The sequence below is a fragment of the Pseudophryne corroboree genome, chromosome 4 (assembly GCF_028390025.1).
Source record: "Pseudophryne corroboree isolate aPseCor3 chromosome 4, aPseCor3.hap2, whole genome shotgun sequence".
Classification (NCBI taxonomy): Eukaryota; Metazoa; Chordata; class Amphibia; order Anura; family Myobatrachidae; genus Pseudophryne; species Pseudophryne corroboree.
Genome location: NC_086447.1, coordinates 338,062,513 through 338,075,518, shown reverse-complemented (window position 1 = coordinate 338,075,518; position 13,006 = coordinate 338,062,513).

Sequence of the window (13,006 nt, the reverse complement as noted above, 5' to 3'; positions counted from 1 at the left end):
CCTAAGTTGCCCTCCCACAAGTGTGTACTCCGAAAGAGTGTTTAGTGCCGCCGCTCACCTTGTCAGCAATCGGCGTACGAGGTTACATCCAGAAAATGTGGAGAAGATGATGTTCATTAAAATGAATTATAATCAATTCCTCCGCGGAGACATTGACCAGCAGCAATTGCCTCCACAAAGTACACAGGGAGCTGAGATGGTGGATTCCAGTGGGGACGAATTGATAATCTGTGAGGAGGGGGATGTACACGGTGATATATCGGAGGGTGATGATGAGGTGGACATCTTGCCTCTGTAGAGCCAGTTTGTGCAAGGAGAGATTAATTGCTTCTTTTTTGGGGGGGGTCCAAACCAACCCGTCATATCAGTCACAGTCGTGTGGCAGACCCTGTCACTGAAATGATGGGTTGGTTAAAGTGTGCATGTCCTGTTTTGTTTATACAACATAAGGGTGGGTGGGAGGGCCCAAGGACAATTCCATCTTGCACCTCTTTTTTCTTTTCTTTTTCTTTGCATCATGTGCTGATTGGGGAGGGTTTTTTGGAAGGGACATCCTGCGTGACACTGCAGTGCCACTCCTAAATGGGCCCGGTGTTTGTGTCGGCCACTAGGGTCGCTAATCTTACTCACACAGTCAGCTACCTCATTGCGCCTCTTTTTTTCTTTGCGTCATGTGCTGTTTGGGGAGGGTTTTTTGGAAGGGACATCCTGCGTGACACTGCAGTGCCACTCCTAGATGGGCCCGGTGTTTGTGTCGGCCACTAGGGTCGCTAATCTTACTCACACAGCTACCTCATTGCGCCTCTTTTTTTCTTTGCGTCATGTGCTGTTTGGGGAGGGTTTTTTGGAAGGGACATCCTGCGTGACACTGCAGTGCCACTCCTAGATGGGCCCGGTGTTTGTGTCGGCCACTAGGGTCGCTAATCTTACTCACACAGCTACCTCATTGCGCCTCTTTTTTTCTTTGCGTCATGTGCTGTTTGGGGAGGGTTTTTTGGAAGGGACATCCTGCGTGACACTGCAGTGCCACTCCTAGATGGGCCCGGTGTTTGTGTCGGCCACTAGGGTCGCTAATCTTACTCACACAGCTACCTCATTGCGCCTCTTTTTTTCTTTGCGTCATGTGCTGTTTGGGGAGGGTTTTTTGGAAGGGCCATCCTGCGTGACACTGCAGTGCCACTCCTAGATGGGCCCGGTGTTTGTGTCGGCCACTAGGGTCGCTAATCTTACTCACACAGCTACCTCATTGCGCCTCTTTTTTTCTTTGCGTCATGTGCTGTTTGGGGAGGGTTTTTTGGAAGGGACATCCTGCGTGACACTGCAGTGCCACTCCTAGATGGGCCCGGTGTTTGTGTCGGCCACTAGGGTCGCTTATCTTACTCACACAGCGACCTCGGTGCAAATTTTAGGACTAAAAATAATATTGTGAGGTGTGAGGTATTCAGAATAGACTGAAAATGAGTGTAAATTATGGTTTTTGAGGTTAATAATACTTTGGGATCAAAATGACCCCCAAATTCTATGATTTAAGCTGTTTTTTAGTGTTTTTTGAAAAAAACACCCGAATCCAAAACACACCCGAATCCGACAAAAAAAATTCGGTGAGGTTTTGCCAAAACGCGTTCGAACCCAAAACACGGCCGCGGAACCGAACCCAAAACCAAAACACAAAACCCGAAAAATTTCAGGCGCTCATCTCTAATTTTACACAGCCCCCTCCCCCCATATTATACCCAGTAGCACTATACACAGCCCCCCCATATTACACCCAGCAGCACATTACACTACATTTTACACAGCCCCCTCCCCCCATATTACACCCAGTAGCACTATACACAGCCCCCCATATTACACCCAGCAGCACATTACACTACATTTTACACAGCCCCTCCCCCATATTACACCCAGTAGCACTATACACAGCCCCCCATATTACACCCAGCAGCACATTACACTACATTTTACACAGCCCCCTCCCCCCATATTACACCCAGTAGCACTATACACAGCCCTCCATATTACACCCAGCAGCACATTACACTGCATTTTACACAGCCCCCTCCCCCCATATTACACCCAGTAGCACTATACACAGCCCCTCCATCTTACACCCAGCAGCACATTACACTACATTTTACACAGCCCCCTCCCCCCATATTATACCCAGTAGCACTATACACAGCCCCCCATATTACACCCAGCAGCACATTACACTACATTTTACACAGTCCCCTTCCCCCATATTACACCCAGTTACACTATACACAGCCCCCCCATATTACACCCAGCAGCACATTACACTACATTTTACACAGCCCCCTCCCCCCCCCATATTACACCCAGTAGCACTATACACAGCCCCTCCATCTTACACCCAGCAGCACATTACACTACATTTTACACAGCCCCCACCCCCCATATTACACCCAGTAGCACTATACACAGCCCCCCCCATATTACACCCAGCAGCACATTACACTACATTTTACACAGCCCCCTCCCCCCCCCATATTACACCCAGTAGCACTATACACAGCCCCCCATATTACACCCAGCAGCACATTACACTACATTTTACACAGCCCCCTCCCCCCCCATATTACACCCAGTAGCACTATACACAGCCCCCCATATTACACCCAGCAGCACATTACACTACATTTTACACAGCCCCCTCCCCCCATATTACACCCAGTAGCACTATACACAGCCCCCCCCCCCATATTACACCCAGCAGCACATTACACTACATTTTACACAGCCCCCTCCCCCCCCATATTACACCCAGTAGCACTATACACAGCCCCCCATATTACACCCAGCAGCACATTACACTACATTTTACACAGCCCCCTCCCCCCATATTACACCCAGTAGCACTATACACAGCCCCCCATATTACACCCAGCAGCACATTACACTGCATTTTACACAGCCCCCTCCCCCCATATTACACCCAGTAGCACTATACACAGCCCCCCCATATTACACCCAGCAGCACATTACACTACATTTTACACAGCCCCCTCCCCCCATATTACACCCAGTAGCACTATACACAGCCCCCCCCCATATTACACCCAGCAGCACATTACACTACATTTTACACAGCCCCCTCCCCCCCATATTACACCCAGTAGCACTATACACAGCCCCCCCATATTACACCCAGCAGCACATTACACTACATTTTACACAGCCCCCTCCCCCCATATTACACCCAGTAGCACTATATACAGCCCCTCCATCTTACACCCAGCAGCACATTACACTACATTTTACACAGCCCCCTCCCCCCATATTACACCCAGTAGCACTCTACACGATACACAGTCCCCCACCCCCATATAACCCCCAGTACAGACAGCACCCACCTGGCTTTTGTTGCTGCCTCCTGTGAAGAGCAGGGATCCGGCCCATGGACAGTGAGGTGGGAGGAGGCAGATCAGGGCAGACACATGCAGGAACCAGGAAGAGGAAAGCTGGCCTGTTACATGCAGTGGGTGTGTGTGATGGGCGGGGCCAGCCACAGCGATGCAGAGCCCTGGCTGCCTGGCTACAGTATGTGCTTCGTTGAATAGGCAGTTGCTCTGCTCTCATTAGTCCCCCGACACTGCTCCTACCGCTCAGACTGCCCGGCTCCATACTGCACAAGACGGGCACTGCTACCCACAAACACGCGGTGAGGTGGCCGTCCATGAACTTTCCCTTGCAACCCACCCCCACCACGCATTGCCGGACTCGCGCATGTGCAGTCTGGATTTTCAGGTAGGAATTCGTAAAAACTGGGAGGGCTGGCAATGTGTGAGGGGCAGCGGGAGGCTCATTGAAATATCGGGAGCCTCCCGCTGAATGCGGGAGGGTAGGCAAGCCTGCAGTACATGCAATGACAAAATGTTAGGTATTTCAGTGTAAAAGCTGGTCAAACAGTCCTGGTATATGGCCTTAAGTTCTTTGGGTGTTTGTAAATTTTATTTCTCTAACGTCCTAGTGGATGCTGGGGACTCCGTAAGTACCATGGGGAATAGACGGGCTCCACAGGAGACTGGGCACTCTAAGAAAGATTTAGTACTACTGGTGTGCACTGGCTCCTCCCTCTATGCCCCTCCTCCAGACCTCAGTTAAGGAAACTGTGCCCGGAAGAGCCGACATTATAAGGAAAGGATTTTGGAATCCAGGGTAAGACTCATACCAGCCACACCAATCACACCGTATAACTTGTGATAAACTTACCCAGTCAACAGTATGAACCACAACAGAGCATCAACAATGGATGCCCACATAACATAACCCTTTATTAAGCAATAACTATGTACACGTATTGCAGAAAATCCACACTTGGGACGGGCGCCCAGCATCCATTACGGACTACGAGAAATAGATTTACCGGTGAGTAAAATCTTATTTTCTCTAACGTCCTAGTGGATGCTGGGGACTCCGTAAGGACCATGGGGATTATACCAAAGCTCCCAAACGGGCGGAAGAGTGCGGATGACTCTGCAGCACCGAATGGGCAAACACAAGGTCCTCCTCAGCCAGGGTATCAAACTTGTAGAACTTAGCAAATGTGTTTGTACCCGACCAAGTAGCTGCTCGGCAAAGCTGTAATGCCGAGACCCCTCGGGCAGCCGCCCAAGAAGAGCCCACTTTCCTTGTGGAATGGGCTTTCACTGATTTTGGATGCGGCAAACCAGCCGCAGAATGAGCATGCTGAATTGTGCTACAGATCCAGCGAGCAATGGTTTGCTTTGAAGCAGGAGCACCCAGCTTGTTGGATGCATACAGGTAAACAGCGAGTCAGTCTTCCTGACTCCAGCCATCCTGGCTACATAGATCTTCAAAGCCCTGACTACATCAAGCACATCCCCCTCCTCACAGATTATTAATTCGTCCCCACTGGAATCCACCATCTCAGATCCCTGTGTACTTTCTGGAGGTAATTGCTGCTGGTGAATGTCTCCACGGAGGAATTAATTATAATTCATTTTGATGAACATCATCTTCTCCACATTTCCTGGAAGTAACCTCATATGCCGATTGCTGACAAGGTGAGCGGCTGCACTAAACACTCTTTCGGAGTACACACTGGAGGGAGGGCAACTTAGGTAGAATAAAGCCAGTTTGTGCAAGAGCCTCCAAATTGCCTCTTTTTCCTGCCAGTATAAGTACGGACTGTCTGACGTGCCTACTTGGATGCGGTCACTCATATAATCCTCCACCATTCTTTCAATGGTGACAGAATCATATGCAGTGACAGTAGACGACATGTCATTAATTGTTGCCAGGTCCTTCAGTCCGGACCAGATGTCAGCACTCGCTCCAGACTGCCCTGCATCACCGCCAGCGGGTGGGCTCGTAATTCTTAGCCTTTTCCTCGCACCCCCAGTTGCGGGAGAATGTGAAGGAGGAGCTGTTGACGGGTCACGTTCCGCTTGACTTGACAATTTTCTCACCAGCAGGTCTTTGAACCTCTGCAGACTTGTGTCTGCCGGAAATAGAGATACAACGTAGGTTTTAAATCTAGGATCGAGCACGGTGGCCAAAATGTAGTGCTCTGATTGCAACAGATTGACCACCCGTGAATCCTGGTTAAGCAAATTAAAGGCTCCATCCACAAGTCCCACATGCCTAGCGGAATCGCTCTGTTTTAGCTCCTCCTTCAATCTCTCCAGCTTCTTCTGCAAAAGCCTGATGATGGGAATGACCTGACTCAGGCTGGCAGTGTCTGAACTGACTTCACGTGTGGCAAGTTCAAAGGGTTGCAGAACCTTGCACAACGTTGAAATCATTCTCCACTGCACTTGAGTCAGGTGCATTCCTCCTCCTTTGCCTATATCGTGGCAGATGTATAGGCTTGAATGGCCTTTTGCTGCTCCTCCATCCTCTGAAGCATATAGAGGGTTTAATTCCACCTCGTTACCACCTCTTGCTTCAGATGATGGCAGGGCAGGTTCAGGAATGTTTGGTGGTGCTCCAGTCTTCAGCACGCGGTGGCTGAATGCCGAAAGTTGCCCGCAATTCTTCGGGCCACCGACAGCATCTCTTGCACGCCGACACAATTGGACTCTCCTTGGGGATTTGTGATTTAGAAGAACGCACAGTTCTTTGCTGTGCTTTTGCCAGCTTAAGTCTTTTCATTTTTCTAGCGAGAGGATGAGTGCTTCCATCCTCATGTGAAGCTGAACCACTAGCCATGAACATAGGCCAGGGCCTCAGCCGTTCCTTGCCACTCCGTGTCGTAAATGGCATATTGGCAAGTTTACGCTTCTCATCAGACGCTTTCAATTTTGATTTTTGGGTCATTTTACTGAACTTTTGTTCTTTGGATTTTACATGCTCTCTACTATGACATTGGGCATCGGCCTTGGCAGACGACGTTGATGGCATTTCATCGTCTCGGCCATGACTAGTGGCAGCAGCTTCAGCACAAGGTGGAAGTGGATCTTGATCTTTCCCTAATTTAACCTCCACATTTTTGTTCTCCATTTTTTAATGTGTGGAATTATATGCCAGTATCAGTAGCAATGGCCTACTACTATATATACTGCGCATAACTGAAATGCACCACAGGTATGGATGGATAGTATACTTGATGACATAGAGGTAGGTACAGCAGTGGCCTACTGTACCGTAATGCTATATATTATATACTGGTGGTCAGCAAACTGTGCAAAACTGAAATGCACCACAGGTATGGATGGATAGTATACTTGACGACACAGAGGTAGGTACAGCAGTGGCCTACTGCACCGTAATGCTATATATTATATACTGGTGGTCAGCAAACTGTGCAAAACTGAAATGCTCCACAGGTATGGATGGATAGTATACTTGACGACACAGAGGTAGGTACAGCAGTGGACTTCTGTACCGTACTCCTATATATTATATACTGGTGGTCAGCAAAATGATGCACTGTACTTTTACTATATACTACAATGCAGCACAGATATGGAGTGTTTTTCAGGCAGACAAGTTAACTTATACTGGTGGTCACTGGTCAGCAAAACTCTGCACTGTACTCCTCCTATATAATATTATACTGGTGGTCCCCAGTCCCCACAATAAAGCAGTGTGAGCACAGATATATGCAGCACACTGAGCACAGATATGGAGTGTTTTTCAGGCAGACAACGTATACTGGTGGTCACTCTCAGCAAAACTATGCACTGTACTCCTCCTATATAATACAGCTGCTCCCCAGTCCCCACAATTAAGCAGGGTGAGCACAGATATATGCAGCACACTGAGCACAGATAAGGAGCGTTTTTTTCAGGCAGAGAACGGATAAAACTGGTGGTCACTGATCAGCAAAACTCTGCACTGTACTCCTCCTATATTAATATACAGCTGCTCCCCAGTCCCCACAATTAAGATATAAGCAAGCACAAATATTTGCATCAACAATGAATAAACAGAGCCAGCCACGTCCTCTCCCTAACATTTCCAATGCATGAGTGAAAATGGCGGCGACGCGCGGCTGCTTATATAGAATCCGAATCTCGCGAGAATCCGACAGCGGGATGATGACGTTTGGGCGCGCTCGGGTTAACCGAGCCATACGGGAGAATCCGAGTATGCCTCGGACCCGTGTAAAATGGGTGAAGTTCGGGGGGGGTTCGGTTTCCGAGGAACCGAACCCGCTCATCACTAATTCTTATATACACTATTCCACCTGTAACTATGACTGTAATAGGAAAAAGACTAAATAAATTGTTCCTGTTACTAAACAAACATTTGTTTTTGTATATATATCTACCCACTGGGTAAGACACAACATGCATAAATCCATATATAGAAAATGATTGCAAAAGCCATTTATAACATCTGAGATACATATTATTTTCAGTGTCCTGTCCCCTGATGCAGCATTGTTTATATAACATGTATTTGTCTTACATTGTCTTGTACTGTAAGTCATTTTCTTGCTGAGCTCATTTGTTTATGTTCTTTGTTAGGCGCTTTGGAACCCCTGTGGCACCATATAAATGATGATAATAATAATAATAATAATAATAATAATAATAATAAAGCCAGTCCCTAGAGTGTAGATTTGTGGCTCTACAACTTTTGTGAAACTGAAAGCACTATGACTGGAAGGGCTTGCTGGGCCTTGTAGTTCTACAAGAGCTGTGAGAACAGCCATTCCACACATTAAACTATGCCCTTGCCTGCAGAAACATATAGCTACCCTACTACTCAGGCACAATATATGACAAAATAAATAAATGAAATCCACATATGGATATCCTTAAAACCTGTACTGCATGTTGCCAGTTTTGTGTACTTGCAGACTAAGGTGGTCATTCAGAGTTTTTCGCTCATTGCCGTTTTTCGCAATGGAGCGATTAGGTGGAAAATGCGCATGGTACGCAGCGCGCATGCGTTCACTAATTTAACACAAAACTTTGGAGATTTGCACAAGCTTGAACAATGTTTTTTCATCACTCGAGTGATCGTAGTGTGATTGACAGGAAGTGGGTGTTTCTATGCGGAAACTGGTCGTTTTCAGGGAGTGTGCTAAAAAACGCAGGCGTGCCTGGAAAAAACTCAGGAGTGTCTGGAGAAACAGGGGAGTGGCTGGCTGAATGCAGGGCGTGTTTGTGACGTCAAACCAGGAACTAAACGGACTGAGGTGATCGCAATCTAGGAGTAGGTCTGGAGTTACTAAGAAACTGCAGGGAATTATTTAGTAGCAGTTCTGCTAATCTTTCGTTCGCTATTCTGCTAAGCTAAGATACACTCCCAGAGGGCGGCGGCCTAGCGTTTGCAATGCTGCTAAAAGCAGCTAGCGAGCGAACAACTCGGAATGACCACCTAAGTGTGTCAGGCTTACAGTTGCTTTTGCACCTATTGTGATACCACAGTTTTCTGCCTTGCTGGGAACTAGTGCACTGTGCAATAAAATGGCATTTGCTAGGATTGCTTTAATGAAGCAGTTAACATAACGTATGCAGAAAGATGTTAACCTTTAATGTGATTGGCAGTACCATATACTGTAAATTATGTTTTCATATAACAGTCAGGGTCTGGGCAGTCCCTTCAAGACCATTACAAAGTTTGATGGGGTATATCTGTTACTTGCAATATTAACAAAAACTTTCTTCATTCAGATTTACATTTTGAATGGCATTATTTCTATAATTCCATCAAATCTAGTTATTTTACCAACTTTATATGGCATCGTAGGGAAAGGATATGAAGCAGGATTGCTTACAGAACTAATGTATCTTTATGTGTCTCATAATCGCTTAAAAATACATTCTGCGAGATTCAAGGTGTCTTTTCCCATTCAACTTGAGGCTTTGTTTTTATGACCCATTGTAATGTGGCGCTAAAAGGAAACTCTTGCCTGTTTATTGATTGTTAGGATCTGGTATATACTTCTCAGTAAATAAACGTCAATGGTTTATACAGTAAAATCAAAGCGTGTGAGGTACTTCCAATATCTGGCCAGTATTCCAACCCACACCATTGACTGTATGACTAATTGGATTTTCCTACCTGTTAAATCATTGTTGATCACAAAAGGATTCTTGAAGCGTTCCCAAGGTTTGTGATGACGGTCTGCATCGGGCTCTTCAGTACCATTCTATAAAACAGGGAGGGAATACATCATCAATTTTGCCCATGCTGCACCTGTGATTCAGTAAAACCTAATGTTAACACACACATTAATATAATAACAGTCTATACAAGCACAGTCAATATAAGTTCTCAATACACACAGTATAATGAATGAAAGTCATACAACCATATGTGGCGTACCTCCGGGAAGATAAACCCTGAGGACAGATCTCTGTGTGCCTATTGGACAGCATATGTTTACAACACTAACATTAAGTTTTACTGGAAAAATCTATAAAGCAACATTATGCAAAAATTAAACACACCAGTCCCATGAATGAGAGGATTAATTCACAAATTCTCTCTTTTTAAATGTAAGCAATCTAATTTATAAAATGTTTCAACATCGCTTTCCTAGTGTAGGGGTGATATATTATCATACTGCCGCAGCAAAGCCCAGAATTATTACTAAATGCAAATATTAAGGGAAGTTTTGATAGGCCCTTTACACTATATATCCTTTGATAACATTTGTAAGAAAAGTTTACTATTTCCAGGTGGAAAACACGAATTTATCACAAAGGGCATAGGTACTGTAGATGCCGGTAGTGCTGCTGCTGTGGGCCCAGAGCTAAGAGGGACACACTTTGGGTGATATGCAAGAACCCTTACAAACCTTTGCCTTCAGTATATGTAGTTATGCCTCTTGACTTGCTCATTGTAATGTGTTATAACATAAAATGGTGGGGATTATAATGTTTCATAATCTGAACTGGCATCTGTAATGTGGCACAATATGAAGTGGAGGCACTATAGTGTGGCATAATATGAACTGGGCACACTGCATGTCATAATATGAATTGATGTCACAGTGCTGGATAATGTATACTGATAGCCCTACAATGAACTAGAGCACTACTGTGGTTCATAAAATAGACTAGGGCCCTACTATGGGGCATAACATTTACTTTGGCAACAGTATGGTTCAGAATCCAAAAATATACTGGTAGGTTAATTGGCTCTCAACAAAATTAACCCTAGCGTGAATGTGTCTGTGTGTACATGTGATAGGGAATATAGAGGCAGATGTATTAACCTGGAGAAGGCATAAGGAAGTGATAAACCAGTGATATGTGCAAGGTGATAAAGGCACCAGCCAATCAGATCCTAACTGTTAATTTACATATTGGAGCGGATTGGCTGGAGGGTTTATCACCTTGCACATATCACTGGTTTATCACTTCCTTATGCCTTCTCCAGGTTTATACATCTGCCCCACAGATTGTAAGCTCCAGTGGGGCAAGGGCTGAAATGAATGGGAAAATATTCTCTGTACAGCGCTGCGGAATATGTGTGCTCTATATAAAAACCTGGTAATTAATAAATATATTATTATGGGTTAAAAATTAACAATTGCTGTGGATAGGTGTCTCTAGACGCATTAGTACAGGGGCCCTTCAAAATGTTGCTATGGATCCCACAATGTTCTGGCTACGGCCCTGATTTATCATCTATAAATTACTATAGATGTAGATATACAAATAATCATAAATCAATAACTGTCAATTAATGTGCTATACATAATATTAGCCATACATATGTGCATATACATGGGGAAACACAGATTAAAGTATATTTAACCACTATTGCAAATGATAGGAATAGTTACAGCCATGTTGTTTCTGATGGCACTCAGTGAGTTGCAGTATGAGCTGTGGCACCAAGAGCGGAGAATGGCAAAGGTACTAATTACCTGGGCCACGTCTGTTGGTACTCAGTGGGACGTAGTATGAGCACCTTTTTTCTTGGAGTAATTATTAATTCTTATAACTAGTTCTGGATACAGGACGAGATAAGTTAAATAATTTCATAAATTAAGAAAACAAGCATTTTAAGCATTGTCCAGAGTGGCAACAACTGTAAATTTTGCACCAACTTGTAGCCTTTGGTTATCAGAGTACTCTGACCTTTTTTCTAAGCACTGAATATAAGTCAATGAGATGGCAGAATGGGGATCCAAAGTGCATTCTAACATCCATGACTATGCATGATGGTGGCCACTATATCGACCAGCCATCAACAATTACACTGGATAACATGCAGATAAAATTCACAGGAATTTATAGGTTAACTTGATTTGTGTATTATTGTAGTGTTAAAAAGTGATCTATTTGTCTTTATATGTTTATCTATATTCTCAGAAAGAATAATTTAATGACATGATGACAAGGCCAACAGATTACACTATTTTTAATTAAAAGCATTTGGTAATAATAAAAAAAATGGGCGTAGCTTGGTCGGCAAACTGACTGGCAGCAGTTCATCGGAGCTCCTTACTGAGCCCTCTCCAAAGGCTCCTTTTACCCCGTCTCCCTGGCCCCCCCTCATCATTTCTGGTCCCCCTGCCAGTATTGTATGCCCAGTGAGGTGCAGGAGCGCTGGGGAACCGGAGGTCCCGTTTCCGCCGATTGAGGCCTTTCCGCCGTCCAGAAGCCGGGGACTGAATTACTGCGGTCCCGGCCGGGACCCCCGGCGCGCCGGACGACGGACCCCCTTCCCTACTTACTTATGTGCTTGTGGAGCCTCCTGCACAACCGCGGCGTCTGCCCGCCGCGAGCCGCCATCTTTTTCTGACTGTTTCTCCCTGCGCCGCAGCCCGGGAGACGCTACTGGCTGGAGCTGGGTCCGGAGGCGGCGGCGGCCATCTTGAGATACGAACGTGCACTTCCTCCATCCCCTGCTGGCGAGGTGAGCTTGTGGGGCCGGGTACACTGCACAGGAGATCCTGTGCTGGGCTGCTGTGGATACTGAGCGGCTGGTGCTTTTTTAAATAAGGTGGCCAGGCTGTGTCCCCCCTTCTCCATTTACTACTGCTTGGCTCTACCTGGAGCCTATGAGGATGGGGTGGAGAGCTATGGACACCCCTGCTCCTCTGCAAAGCAGCTTCTGAGCTGTACTGGATCTGTATATATACATGCCCTGGCGCTCCCCTGCTTATTAAAGCCTCGGCCCTCACATCTCTATAAAGTGCCATAGCTTGGCATTCCCTCTTCACTGCAAGAGACACTGCTGCATTCCTTTTAAGAGCCTGCATGTCCCAGACACAGCACTGTGTCTCCCTGCCTGTCCTTGCTGTGGCGGACATTTTAACTCTCATCTAGCAGCACACACTGTCTACACAGAGACTGAGATTTCCCACAGCAGCCTGGCTTGAGTTATCTCACTTCAATAAGTCTACTTCACACCCAGTGCTGCGGTAATATTTTAGCTGCATCCACCTTCAGCTGCTCCCTGTGGTGCCTGGTGTTTAGGTGCATTTACTGTCTGATACCTGCCAATTTGTTTCACAGCTTACTCAGACCTCCCCCCTGCAGCTCTAATGCCTTGAATTTGACCTTTGCCCCATGCCATGACCCCCTGAATCACCCACATACAATGG